Raw genomic sequence first — 15,638 nt, forward strand, 5'->3', positions numbered from 1 at the left:
ATTTATACAAATAGATTTGTCGAGCTTTTTTCAAAGTTTTTCAACAAATTCCACCTTTTTATGAAATTGTTTAGTTCTAGTCTTATCCAATTGCATCCTACCAACCACTCATTTGGCTTCAAAACATTTAAACAACAAATAAAGTTTGGACTTTGGATTTGACTAATTATCGTTTGGAATAAGTTCTTTTCTGGTTTTTTGTGATCAAGTTTTTATTATTTTTATTTTTTTAAGCATGTGGTTAAAAAAGAGAGAAAAAAATGAGAAAATTATTGAAAAGTCTAATTTAAAGAGGATATAAGGTATTACAATGAGTGAATATTTTTTATTGGCGAAAGATCCATCATTTGTAAAATAATTTGGTGAGAAATTATTTTATTGATTTTGAAGGAGATTTTATTTTTAATTTATATATATATATATATATGTTTAATTTTTTGGGTATTTGTTTAAATTTATATATGTCTATTGAATTTTTTGTAATCTATCTGTTGAAATTATCTATTAAAATTATCTACATGTTGAAATTATTTGTTAAAATTATCTATTTGTTGAAATTACTCATTTTTTTCCTTATCTGTTCAAATATATATCCAAATTTTATTATTTGTTCAATTTTTTCACTTATCTATTTAAATCTATCTATCCAAATTTTTTTATCTGTTTAATTTTTTTTTTTTGACTATTTATTCAATTTTTTTCCCAGATCTCTTATCTATTGAAATTCTTTGTTACCAATATATATATATATATATATATAAAATAAATCTACACAAATTTGTCTTTTGTTTTGATTTACATAGATCTATAAAACAAACCCAATGAAGCAAATACATATCTATTTATACACACACACACACACACACACACATATATATATATATATATATATGCAACTGTGAATCAGATCTAAGAATTTAATGATGACATGGTGGTTCCACCACCGCGTTTCTCTTTCCAGCTCCGGCCATCCCCTCACGTGTCGTCGTCGACATCAGATGCAAGTTGTTGATGACCAATCTCTAGCCAATAAATCTACATACAACAAACACAACTTGTAATCCATCAAGTACATATAGAGAAGAACAAAACTCTTTGATCAGAAATCAGAAAAAAAGAGCAATCAATCAGAAATTAGGAAAAAAAATATGAGCAATTTGAAAACAATTTGTAGACCTCATCATCTGTTGCATCTAACATCTGTATTAACGTTAAATCATTCATAAAAACAACAATGTCACAAATGAGTTTTCTTAAAAAAACATTTGATCAATGCACATAATACTTATATAATCCACAATGCGAAAGCTATATCATATTTTGTTACTGATAATACACACACACACACACACACACACACACACACACACACACAAAAGCTTTATCATGATTTTGTATTCTATGCAACTTTAGTATAATCAATAATAATTATTTAAATGAACAATAAGCAACTTCACACGAGAAAAATCTAGACCTCATACCTATCTATCCATTTATTTACATGATCATAATTTAAAAAAAAAAATTAAAATTAAAAATTCAATTTGGATTCTATACGTGTAATGAAAATTACCAATCATGTACCTACCTATATGAATATACATATATATAAATTCATAAACATTTTAAAAATGAAATCATTTGAAAATTAAGATTATAATGGAAGTTTTACCTTATGTTCGATCTTAGGAACCTTCATATAGTGATTTTGTTGTTGTTGTTGTTGTTGTTGAAGTGATGGACGATGGACGACTTCTCAACAGATTTGTGTAGCGGTTGATTTCATCCATGTCATCGACGAAAACCTTGCGGTTGATTTCATTGTCAGTGACATCAGATTTGTGTAGCGGTGGCACCATCGGAGAGAGAGAGAGAGAGAGAGAGAGTAGATCGCTCAGATGACGGTGACAGCAGTAGATTGGTAGTGATCGACGGTAGAGCCAGTGGCACCACGACATTGCTGCATCGACGAAAAGATGAAGAGAGAGGGAGGAGGATGAGAGAAGAAAATTATGGGCGGGAGAGAGAGAGAGAGAGAGAGAGACCATATGAGAGAGGCAGGTTGTGAGGTGCTAGGGTTTGGTTTGTGTATATAGCATATATATATATATATATATTTTGGTCATTTTATTTAAATTTATCTTTATAGACAATATTTAAACACTGAATATTTGACCAAATAAAATTTACAATTAGATTTATGGATCGACTATCAAAAAAAAATCCTACTGCTAAACGGTAAACAATAAATGCTAATTGCAAAGTATAACACCCCCTCCAAAAAAAAAAAAAAAAAAAAAAAATTAGAAAGTTTCGTTTCAATTAGACCTGACTCTCTATTTGGCACTAGTTTAAAATTGGATTTTTTTTTTCTTCAGATTTTTTGATAAAAAGTCCAAACAAGCCAAGGGTGTCTGGCTAATTTTTCTTTTTAACCATTCAACAGAATCCATGAATTATTAATTTTAGTGAGGCTAAGAAAATCATACTACTAATTAAAAAGGGAAAAACACCAATAAATCCTAAATTTAGATAGTTTGAACCATATAGTCCTACATTTATTTCGTAGACTGAAAGATCCCATGTCAATGTTACTTATACACAAGCCCATGAACTTAGTGCGTGTGTTGGCAATTTCAAGGGCTAAATTGGGTTTTTAGATGATGTTGTAGTTACAAAAACGTCCAAAAGCATACTATAACAATTTTTTTTCCTTTCCCTACATTGTGAGCAAAACGGAAGCTCGAGAATGGAAACTTCTGAGTTTCCTTCTAATTGTTGCAATGTTGATCCTTATTTTATTTGATCTCGATCAACGTTGGATTTGGCAACGTTAAACCTAGAAATCTTTATTCCCTAAACAACATTACACAACCCCTTCAAAACCCTTCAAAAATGAAAACCGCCTTGTAGCAAATTTATAGAGTCGAGTCAACGTGGGCATTGAGACATCTTAGGTTGTGATTGATGGTGAGGACGTAACGTCGGCAATTTCACATCAATCCTTCGGCGACGTTGTTGATCGTGTCATTGTGTGATGGCAATAGGTATGGGTGTCTCTAATGTTACTTTGTGTGTGTGAAATAATACGACATCAAGGTTGATGCTAGAAATGGTTTTTTTGTTGAAGTGTTGCATAATATGGGGTTTTAGTTGGGGTTATGGACATTTTGGGTTTGGGGATTATCAGCGTTTGTAAATGTTATGTTGTACAGGTATTGAGTGTAATAGATGCATGGTTTAAGCTAATTTTTTTGTGATTGGTTTGGGCACTTGTAATGTTAGTGTTGTTGGGTGTTAGTGAGTGGCTGTATGCTTCAAATTGTGGGTAGGGTTTGATGTTAGTAGGTGGTTGTGGCATTTAATAATTGGGGATTGTCGGAGTTGGTTGATGTTATTTTGTGCAGTTGTTATTTTGTACTGATGATTTATGTTGTAAATTTATGTTGTTTTTGTTAAGCTTGGTTGGAGAACTTGGAATGCTAATGTTATTGGGTGTTAATGGGAGGCTAAGGGTTCAACTATGGGTTTGGCTTGATGTTATTTTAGATAGTTGTGGAGTAGTTTGTATCGCTGCTTCGTTAGGGAAGCTAGCTACCCCAATGTTATGTTGATAATATAAGATAATTTTTTTATGATTGGTTGGAGAAGCTATAATGCTATTGTGGTTGGGTGTTAGTGGGAGACTATATGCGTCAAATTATGAGTTTGGTTTGATATGTAAGTTAATTTCATTAGATTTTGTAATGTAAACATATTGTGGATGTTGTTGGGTGTTATTTGCGGATGTGGTGTTCGAATATTGTTGTGTATATGGTTGAGTAGTGTCCGTTTACGTTGAGATGGAGTTCTTTATGATGCCACTGGATATGGTAGGGTGTTTTGCGAATGAACGATAACGAAATTGTTGGCTATAGGTGAGGGATGTATGTGGGTTGGCTGTCACGACCCAAACCCGCCCCTATGGGTTTAGCACCGTAACCGGCCAGTAATTCGAGATTACCGAAGGCTTGCTTATCAGTAAAATAGTAATACAGAGTACAGGGGCTGGCGGAAGCCAAAACAGTAATTAAAAGATGTCCATTGAGCCGTGACAGTCTGTATGTAAAAAGACTTTTCATAATGTGCTCACATTCAGAACAAAATAGTATATACATGCATCATTTACAGGCATTCAGGTTAGGGACCAAATCCCCACCATAACAGTGCAGTACAAATATCATTCAGTCTATACAGTATTACAAAACAGATACAAAAAGGGGGAATCTAAAACACCTCAAAAGCCCTGGCTTGAAGGACTCGGAACCTCTCAGTAAGGCACAATGGTTGGCTTGACAAAACAAGAGCTTGGCATGACGTTCCTAGCAACGGTCTGGTGCCTGTACACCTACATATATATATGAACAGTGAGCTAAAGCCCAGTGAATAACATAAGCGTAAAGAGGTTAAGAATAAATGTTCTTTCAGTATTGAAAACAGTCATTTGAACATATATCAGTTATTTGATCATAGCGGTCATAAGTGGTACATCTAATAGCAAAACAATACAGTAGGTCTTAACAGACCGAACAGTTAGTTGATGGCCACCATATCAGTAAACAGTAGTGGTTCCAACATGGGAACCGACAGAGATCTCTGTGACAGTAGCAGTACAGTACAATATCAGTAAATTGCTATGGATGCCACGAATACAGTTCACAAATAGGACAAACATTCATTCAGTAAACAGTAATATTTCATAAAGCAGTTCAGTCATTCGTTCAGAAAGTAATTTCAATTGAACGTATCTTTACAACATTGTTACTCACAGAGCACTGGGCTATAAGCAGCTAGAACGTCCTCGGATGCCAACCCTACACAGTTACAGAATGAACACACACTAAGCTACACAGTTGAGAAATAATAACTTAATCCCTAATTTGCCTCGGTGTGGTTCTACATCAATATCCTCATTAAGATGCCTTAAACTAGGCCTGGGAATGCCTAGGATGGAATGAGGATGCAAAGATGCACTTTTAAACACTTTACAAAATTTTTAGAAAACAGGGTCCATGCTCGAGCGTGGCTTTCTCCGCTCGAGCGGATATGCAGACAAAGGTTCCCTGCTTGAGCGTCACTTTCCCCGCTTGAGCGGACTGCAAAACATGGAAAAAGTACTAGATGCACGAAATTTATGCTCGATGGGCGCTCGACCCCCGCTCGAGCGTAAGACACAAGTCCTCGCTCGAGCGTGCATTCCCCCACTCGAGCGGACTGGAAAACACATGCAAAGTACTGGATGCACGCATTTTTCGCTCGAGCGTCACTTTCTCCGCTCGAGCGGACTGCATGAATTTAGTGTGTACACTCGAGCGTGGAGTTTCCCGCTCGAGTGTGAGTCCAAAATTTGAAATTTTCAGATTTGAACCTCAAGCTCAAAACTCAACTTTGATGCACCAAATTCGATCTTTTAGGGCTAATTTTCTGGAAAACACTTCAAAACCCATAATATTACATGCTTCAAAGATCAATTTATAAAATCAAAGCCCAAAGGTAGTTCAATTAAACACAATTTCAAAGAAGTTTCAAGAACAAAGCTCAAACACAACATGCCTGTTGTAGACACCCCATTTTTGACCGACCTTGAGACTCAGACGTCACCGGTTGAGCGCTTGGTGATATTGCATATTGTGCTCATTCAGAAGTTTCAGAGTCTCGGCTGCGAGCCTTGCCTCCGGACTTCCGAACTCTTTCATGCTATGCCTCGGTTTGCGAACTAGGCTCGGTTTTCTCTGTTTTCTCTTCGCGAAGGGAGGGAGAGGTCTCGTAGATCATCTCTCAGTGGCCGTAGGCTACGTTTTGTGGTCGTAGGCCATTTTGCCCGTTTGGAGTCCGGTTTCCGATTTTCCGGAGCCGTTGGCCGTGTGCCTCGGTTCGGGACCGCTTAACCACCTCCGTTTACTTCGATTTTTGGCATGCTTCTTATTTGCTCCCTTTTAAGGGACACTGTGGTCCGAGAGACCGACTTCGTGGTCGAACACCACTCCCGGTGCCTAACAGCCCGTTTTCGGGGCCCCGAACTACGTGTTTCGGCCCTCGAACCTTCACTCTGCATTGGTTTTGGTTCATTTTTGGCGGGGACCTCTGTTTCATTGGTAAGAAGGCCGTAGAAGGGTGGGAGGCCAGTAATTGTTCTGTCAGCCAACTTTATCCCTTCATCGCCCTCCGTCGCCCGTTTTTCCTCACTTCAGAGCCAATGTTGAACACCCTTGGACCATTTTCTTGCACCCAAAACCACATATTTGTGATGTACACACCTGGGAGGCCACCAATAATTGGTGGCCGGCCAGTAATTGTTGTTGACCCTTTTGAACCCCTTTGAAAAGGGGGTTGTTCTCTCCCCTGGTTCACTTTTTCCAGTGTTCAACCACAGGGTTGTGTTGTGCACACATCAGAGGCCCTCTTTCTGTGGTGGCCGGCCATTAATCACACTTGAACCTTTTGACCCTTGGCTGGCCGGCCATGGGAAGTAGCCGGCCGGCCACCTGCAACCTAGATAAGCAGTCGGCTATGATCCTTATATCATCTACAGTGCAGCAGTGCATTCATTTTCCCCCCAGATTCTATATCCGGGGGGCTGCTTTTTGGAGGGAAACTTGGCATGTTTTCCCTCTATTTTTCCCCCCTTTTCCCCCCCTTTTTTGCCTTTATAACAGAGGCTCCAGTCCTGTTATTAGGGTTGGAACATTTGGCCTCAAACCCTTGCCTTGTCTCTCTCTTTTTCCATACTTCTAAGCTCCAATCCTTCAAATCTTACACCATTTTACACTACACCATCTAGCACCACCCTTCCATCCTTCATTCCAGCAGTTGGAGGTTATTCTTCAAGGCCTAAGAGTGCTGCAACTCAAGCCAAAAGGGTACCAAAGTCAAGTCTTCAAGGGTAAGCTCCATTTCCCCCCTTTTGGTCCATATTTTGTTCAATACATAAGTCATTCTTGCTTTCTATTTTGGGCTCCGACCCTAACTGAAGTTAAGCTTATTTTGAGCCATTTTTCATGTTTCATTAAGGGCCTCTCACTGTTTGAGGCCTCCTTGGTGCACTTACTTCATTATCCCTCTTATATGCCATTTTCTTGTGTAATATTTTTGGCCTGTGTATAAACTGTTTTGAGCTCTGTCATGAACTGAAAAGTTGCTTATTTTGAGCCCTTCTTCAACATTGTTGAAGGGCTCATTGCTGTCTGAGGCCTCCATTTATCACTTGCCTTTATATCTCTATTTTGGCTCCATTTTTGCATGAGTTATTAGCCTCTTGAGCTTCTGTTTTTGGGCTCTTCTCCGAACTACAAACAGCCTTATTTTGACCCATTATTCATGTTTCATTAAGGATCTTTCATGGTTTGAGGCATATTTTATATACTTTGTGTTATATCTCTCTTTTTGGCCTCATTTTGCATAGCATTTTGAACATATTTGCATACTGTTTTGGGTCCGGCCACCAACTGTAAAGTGCATTATTTTTGGCCTCTCTTCAACATTGTTGAAGGGCCCCTTTGTGTTTAAGGCCAGAAACCACTACTTGCTTCTTTGACCCTCTTTTGGCCCATTTCTTGCATGTGAGCTTAGCCATACCTGTGCTGGTTTTTGTGGTTTGTTGTATACTGTAAAATATCATATTTTTGGCCCCTCTCCAACATTGTTGAAGGGCCCTAATCTGTTTGGGGTCAGCAGCTGTGAGTTGCTTCATTATCTCACATTTAGGGCCATTTTTGCATGCTAGTTTTTCCCTATTTGTGTTTGCTTTTTGGCCTCACTTAGAACTGAAAACATGCTTGTTTTGGGGCTTCCTTGAATCTGTCTTCACATGTCATGAACAAATAATGCATGCTTGATGTAGCTACAAGTCATTCCATGTGCTTAATCTTGCATTTCGGGTCCATTTTCATGCATCGGGTGCCATATTCCTATGATTCGGGGCTGTTTTGGGTCATGTTTTGCTACTGAAATTTCCATGTTTGCATATCACATTTCATGCCTTGCCATGTCTCGTTAGAGTGGCATTTTGTGCCTTAGGGTCGGTCCTCGGTTTGCGTGCATGCGTGCACGCATCTCGAGTTGTCTCATTTTCATCTAATGGCCTCTTATGCGAGTGTGGCTGAGGTCCACTTGTGTTAGTGTAAGTCCATTCATGCATTGTGTATGCCATTTTATTCCATAGCATTGTGTATGTTAGGCCGCATGTTAGCGCATTGTGTATGCCATGTTACTTCATGCATCGTGCATGCCATTTCATAGCATTGTGTATGCTAGGTTGTATCTTAGTTGCATTTCATGCATATCATGCATATTGCATCGTGTTTGGGATAGGGGTTAGCCCGAGCACGGGAAACGAGGTACGTTTCGTACTCCGAGTGACGGAACGTGTCTCTATTCCCCGGTCACCGACACTCCGGATCATCCATGATGGAGTTAGGTTTTAGTTGAGCTTTCATGTGCATTCATTCCATATTGAGTTGCACAATTCGAGCTCTCGGCCATCATGCATCGAGATGCGTGATTGGTGGCACGAGGATCGAGGCATGCATACATTTGTGAAAATACATTACTCTGCCCCTTTTCTGCTCTCTGTTGCAGCAAATCAAGAATTAGCAACCTTTCAGAGCTTGGCGCGCTTTCCAAGAATAATTGTAAAACAGAGGCTAATTGGGGCATTCTAGTGGATTTCCGCGCAAGGCAGCCCAGACATGCATCGTTCATCAGAGTCAAGGCAGTCCCTGGCTTGCATGCCAGTTTATAGCTTTCTTAGTTAATTTGTAAATTAATTAGGAATTTGTTTATTATTCGGACTGTATTATTTGGACTGTACTATTTATTCGGACCCTCTGCGCGAGGGCATAACTGTAATAAGTGTGGGTGAGTGTGATGTATGTCTTCCAACCCCACGTCTTTCTTCCCTTTTATTTACTTGCTTATGATGGTTAGATTAGGGCATGTTTCAATTAGCATACAGTATGATAGCATGTTTGCATTCATTCATCAGTCTTGTACGCACCGGGCTCGGCGCATCATACTAACTGCATTCGTATTTCAATTCCAAGTTGAGTACTTGTTAGCTGTTGCATCTCATATGCCATGTTTAGAATAGCCGAGCCTGCTATAGTTGCATTTTGCATGTGCTGCATTAGGCATTTCTGTATAATTAGGATCATGCATAGATTTCTAATTAGCTTCTTTTTTGGCTTGGAGTACTCGGTGAGTTTTATGCTTGAGCATCCTTGCATGCGTGTGAGTGGCTGCCATGAATAACATGCTTACCATGAGGCTAATTGCTTATGTGATATATCTGCCTGAATGCCTGTGGGTGAAGGTTGGGTTATCTGGATTGGAACAAATCATTGACTGTGAGTTTTAAGCCCACTAGATAGTGGCAAAACCATCTTTTCCTAAGCCCACCTGAGGGTGGCAAAATCTGCATCTTTAAGCCTACTTGCGAGTAGCAAACCATCTTTCAAAAACAAACATGAAATGTTTCGTTCCAATTCAGGCGACCCAGTCTATACTTGTATGCTGTGCGCATCACATAGTAATCTAGGCTAATAACCGGAATAAGAACACACAATGTTTTCAAAATTTGATATCATGGTTAGTAGAGGCCGATCTTTGATCGGGCGAGCGGGGGTGCTCACGAAGTGACCTATCCCAATCATACCCAAGTTCCCAAGCCAAGGCAACTTTGGTGATGACGGACACGTGGCCTTAGGCAAACGAGTCAGGGTTTCCTAAATTTCCCCAAAATAAAATATTTAGGTGGCGACTCCGTATCTGGCAAAGCAGTCCATGTTTGGCACTTCTTTCAAAATCTGTTTTCTCAAAACGATTTGCCGGATTTGGACTCTTTGGTTCAGACTTAGAACCGTGACAATTTGAGGGTCCTGAGTTGTAGTGAGCCCAATATCGAACGGAACGGGGGACCTCGTTCCTCTCCCGGGGCGTTCGGGGACGTCTACAGTTTCTGGCGACTCTGCTGGGGATTTAGAGAACTTGACTCGAGCTCATGATATCTGTTTTTGACTACACTTGTGTGTTTCTTTGCATTGCATTTGCATTGGTGCGCCTAGGACACCGTGTTTGCCATCTACTATTCCTGAATGGTTTGCCAGAGGCTTGTCTTGTCAAGGCATGATCATTTGGCTGAACAGTTGTTGGCTCTGCCAGTATGGGAACACAAACCCCGGTTTTACCGGGGCACCCTTTTTGACCATTCGACCTAGTGCATATTCGGATTCGTAGTGACCATTCCAAACTAGGACAGGTTACTTACCCGTTTATAGGTTGTTTGAAACCGCTGCGTGCGTAGTGAAACCCTAGCTCCTGACAAAATAGGACAGAGAAACCCTACCCCAACATAGGGGTGTTTTGGCTCCCACTTACTTGTTATGTGCTTTGGGGTGCGTCTCCATACGAATGCATGTATCAGTTTGCAGGGTTTGGGCATCAGGCCTGCGGGCGTCAGTTCAGTATTGTGGGTATCAGGCCTACGGGCATCAGTCAGTATTTGAGAATCAGTTATCTGCGGGTATCAGATTCAGTTTTGGGGACAGTGATTCAGGGATAATAATCAGTGTTGGAGGACAGTGTGTATTCAGCTTGTCAACCGTGTGTTGTTATGCCAGGCTGTGTGTCATGCATTTATTTTAAGCTGTTATGCTGTCCGTTTATCTGTTTATTTATTTCCTTTTCGCTTTATTTATCTTTTGCTAGGGCAGTTCTAGCACAATTGCTTCCAACCCAGCAGATACCCCCCAAGCACTTTGGACAAGAGGTCGTCGGCTCAATTGATCTGAGGATCTGGTCGACGGACAGCCAGTGTTCCATTCTCTACCCCCGGTTATCAGGCAGAGACCGAGGAAGCGCAGTGTATCTGAGCAGAGGACTACCCCGTCAATGGACAGTCAGATTGGGATCCCAATTACTGCTATAGAAATAGACTTGCCAATGCAGTATGGCAACACTGACAGGAGTCGAAGAAATGATGCGTCAGATGCAAGAAACCATGAGAGCCATGCAACAGGACGCCATTCGCCGGGATGAGTTTGCCAAACAACAGGCCAAGATCATGGCCCAACAGGCAGAATTAATCACTAGACTGCAACAGCAGAATGCGGCATCTGTTTCACACCAAGTTCCTCCTCCGCCAGGGGTTCCCTTACCCGAGCAGGCACCCACTGTTCAGAACGCTCTGCCAAACACCCAGAACACCGTGCCAAATACCCAGAACATACAAGAGGACACGAACCTTCCAATGGGGCTAGCTCCGCCCCCGCTTCCGCCTTAACTGTCCAAGACCCATACACCCAACCACCCGGACTCTCCTTTCGAGTTCGAAATCGATGACACAGCTCTGAAACTGAGCAAGCTTGAGAAGCTCTTCAAGAAATCGCAAGGGGTAAAGGCTATTCCGGATATCAAGGACGGATATACCGATGTGGCCGTGACATTGCCCGATAGGTTCAAGATGCCGCAAATTGACCGTTTCGACGGATCTGGAGACCCCATGGTCCATCTTCGGCTATTCTCAGACATCCTGCGGCCAATGGGCCTAACTCGACCACAAAAGCTTTCGCTGGTCGGCCGAACCCTGTCGGGTGTGGCCGCCATCTGGTACGCGAAGTTAGAGGATGAGGTGAAGAGGAGCTGGGATGAAATGGCTGAGGCCTTTGTCGCACAATATTCGTACAACACTCAGATTGAGATTACAACTCGTGATCTCGAAACGACAAGGCAGGAGCCCAAGAAAACTTTCTCAGATTTTATAACCCGGTGGAGGGCAAAGGCGTCAATGATGACTTTGAGGCCCACTGATAAGGACCAAATCCGGATGATTGTACGCAATCTCCAACCAAAGTTGATGTAGAGAATGATTGTACTCCCCTTTCCCACCTTCTCAGATTTACATGAGATGGGGGTACAAATCGAAGACGCAACGAAGCAAGGTCTGATAGACCAGGATAGGGAGCAACCGAGGAGGACTTTCAACCGTAACAACAATGCAGGCCCGAGTGGCGCTGCAAACGCAAGAGCTTCGGAGGTCAGCATGGTCACCACCATTCCCCCTCCCCTTCCAAGGCCCATGGCAGCCACACCCTTCTCCGGCGCATCCGGAAGCAATACTCAAACCTCTAAGTACCCGCCCAGAGGCTAAAGAACCTTCACCCCACTATACATGCCTTTGTCTAAGGCTCTGGGTGTCTTGATCAGAAAGGGGCATCTAAAACCCCTAGAGCCGAGGCCATTGCCGAATCCACTCCCTCCCTCTCACAACCCAGCCAAGTACTGTGCATATCACCAGCAGCACGGCCATGATACCGACCAATGTTTCAGGCTGCGCCACGAGATTCAAGACCTCGTTGACAAAAATGTGATTTTGCCGCCAGAAAAATCCAACGTCACAACCAACCCCCTCCCTACACACAACCAAACTCCACCTCCCAAAAGAGTCAATCTTATCCATACTGGGGTCGTGTCTTACGATCCAAGCATCTATATTACTCCTACCCATCTACCCAAGCCGGAGGTGTTCCTCCCCGACTGCACTGACTTCTTGTGCATGTTGGACATCTCCACAACCCAACCAGAGCCGACGGTGGTGACCATCGAAGATGGGGCAGGGCAGACTTCGGGAAAGAATGAGATTGTTGAGTCTGGGATGGAACAGAGTTTTGCTGGGGGAGCCTACGATCCAAGTGAGTACATCTTGTCAACAGGCCAGATTGGGCTGGGTATAGAATTGCCAGAGACATGAGAGCTGTGTGTGATCCGGGGGGATGGATTTGGGCAAGGGGCAGATGATCTGACAGTTGTAGAGGAGGACTTTGCCAACCTGTAATTTTTTAATGACCAAGAATCAGGGGATGCGGCAATCAATTGGTTCGACTATGAGGAATCGGCAGAGGCCACTGGATGGCTCAATGATCAACCAGATGTAGTGGGAGAATCCCAACCAGAACAGGGCCCAGCAAGGGCGAGAGTATCAGCTGTGGCAGGAAGGACCGGAAGTCAAGTTATATTGCCGGAGAGCGCCGGTACGAAGAATTTCGCTCAGGACGGAAGCATTGTGAAGGTTGAACAACAAACTGCACTGACGCAGGTGGAACAATAGGGTTCTGAGAGAACCGGAAGAGCCAAGATCCATGAAGGGATCGAAAGTGCTGCGGGCACAAGAACAGAGGATGCTGTGGGCATGCAGACTGAAAGTGCTGTGAGCACAAACATGCCCGAACCAAATGGGTGCCTTTTGAATGCCCGCGGAATGTGATGGGAAGACAATGACTTATGTCTTGCCCACACAGACGACGACTGGGGAAACAATCAACCGGATGACACTTGGTACCTCGATGAGGTTGATCACATGACGAGAAGTGGGCGGTACTTCAAGCCCTCGCACCTAGACCAACCCGAGGCATCCGGGAAGGATAAGGAAGCTGAGAAACAGAAGGAGAAGCAGATTGAAGAGGAAGCTGTACTGAAACAGCTAAAGAAGATACAAGCAGACATCTCCATCTGGGGACTGCTTATGGCATCGCGAGTACATAGACAAGCTGTCTTATCTGCTATGGACAAGTCCAAACTCTCCATAGATACTACACCAGAATAGCTGGTTGGGCTGGTTTTTCCGGGAGGAGGTTCCCCGGCATTAACCTTTTCAGACAAAGAACTACCGCCTGAGGGCACAAATCACAACAAACCCCTCTACATTTCCGTGGAATGTAGAGACAAGTGGATACCGGTGGTACTTGTTGATACCGGGTCTGCTATCAATGTCTGCCTGACCAGAACAGCGTATGCAATCGGGTTGAAGCCCACGGACTTCGTGCCAACTACTCAAGTAATCAGAGCATACGATAATACCAGTAGGGAAGTGATGGGGACTGTCAAAATCCAAACCAAGGTTGGTCCAGGACAACACAACATTGAATTCCATGTCTTGGACGTTCCCGCAACCTTTAACCTACTTTTGGGGCGGCCGTGGTTGCACCAGGTCAAGACAGTCTCTTCCACTCTACATCAGATGCTGAAGTACCCTCACGGGAAAGGGGTAGCGATTGTTTTTGGGAATTCATCAATCCATCCGCCGCCGGAAGTGTCCACACCTGTCTTGGAAATTGAGCATGGCACTGAGGATGTGTTCTTATCAGGGTTCACTTTGGCTGAGGCTCGAGTGGTACAGAATGTTATGGCTGTGAACGAGGGGGTGTACGTCAGCGCTCAATCTGTCTACCTCATGAACAAGTTACAACACATCCCCGAAATGGGATTGGGAAGAAGCGGCCGGAAAGGCGTCGCAGCATTGGCCGAAGTGCCACACAACCCTCACACCTTTGGATTGGGTTATCTGCCCACCAAAGAGGACTGGGTGAGGAAGGGGAAAGAGATGGCCGGAAGAGCCAGAGCAAAGAAGGCTGGGAAGCCTTTTGAATTAATGCATCGGCCCATTCAGGGTACCCTAAACGGACGCTTCGTCTGGGAGGGGGAAGACTTTCCATTTTGCGGCTTCCCAGAGCCATGGCTGAACGTGGAGAGGAAGCGCGTGCCTGGTTTCGAGATCTTCTTCGACTTACAACTACCCGGGGATGACGTTGCCGAAGAGCAAACAAACCCATCAGCTGAGGTTGAGCAATGTAAGACAGTGGATTCTGAGAGCACCGAACTTGAGATGGGGGTAGCGCTGGCGTGTCTACTTTTAGATCCTTCGATCGACCAAAAGTGCTTGGGGGATAACTCCTTGGTTTCCATGATTGGAGATGAAACAGCTGCGGCCCTTCCAGCGACTATCTTGGATGCATCTATCGCACCCTCTCTCACTTGGCAGTACGAGGAGGGATTTTTGTCCAGCAACACCGGGTCAGGTAGTGAGCCGGAATCTGATTCCACCGAGTCCTGTGAGTCGGAATCAGGTTCCAGCTCGACTGAGTCTGAGTCTGGTAATCTTGGGGATGATAACCCGGATGCCACTGTTATGTCCAGGTCGTCTTTTTCTTTCTCATTTGAGTCTGCTGTAACCGAGTATTCGGACGATTCGGATGAGCTTAATGAGAATCAAGTAACTGTGGTTTCTGAGTACTTTTCTGTGCCCTTAATTTATTGCATAAACTCAGACTTTCAAAATTTTGATGAAAACGACGAGGACGAAATTCCTCCGGTTTTGCAACGTTTAATTGAGCAAGAGCAGGAGAGATTTGTCAAACCCTTAACGGATGAAATCGTTACTGTGAACATTGGTACTGAGGAGGACTCGCGGCTGGTCTAGATCGGGTCCACGTTGTCTTCGGAGGAACGCGAGCGCTTAGTCACTTTATTCAAAGATTTCAAAGATGTTTTCGCGTGGTCCTACGAAGACAAGCCTGGGATCGATCCTGAGATTGTACAGCACCGGATCCCCCTTGACCCTGAAGCCCGACCTGTCAAGCAAAAACTCCGAAGGATCCGCCCCGACTGGGCTCTCAAGATTAAGGAAGAGGTCACCAAGCAGATCGATGCAAGCTTCCTGCTGGTATCCGAATACCCAACTTGGTTGGCCAACATCGTTTCAGTGCCGAAGAAGGATGAAAGGATCCGGGTATGCGTGGATTTCAGGGATTTGAACAGAGCTAGTCCGA

General features: G+C 43.2%; 1 long non-coding RNA gene across 1 annotated transcript; it reads right to left on the reverse strand.

Annotated features, from left to right (window-relative positions):
* Nucleotides 1-727: 727 nt before the first annotated feature.
* LOC114288102 (uncharacterized) lies at nucleotides 728-2,076 on the reverse strand. Its single transcript, XR_003638112.2, has 2 exons — nucleotides 1,673-2,076; nucleotides 728-1,035 (listed from the first exon to the last, which is right to left on the reverse strand). It is a non-coding gene; the product is annotated as an uncharacterized LOC114288102 (long non-coding RNA).
* Between the last annotated feature and the right edge of the window lie 13,562 nt (nucleotides 2,077-15,638).

This window comes from Camellia sinensis, chromosome 9 (assembly GCF_055761805.1).
Source record: "Camellia sinensis isolate YWXY chromosome 9, ASM5576180v1, whole genome shotgun sequence".
NCBI lineage: Eukaryota > Viridiplantae > Streptophyta > Magnoliopsida > Ericales > Theaceae > Camellia > Camellia sinensis.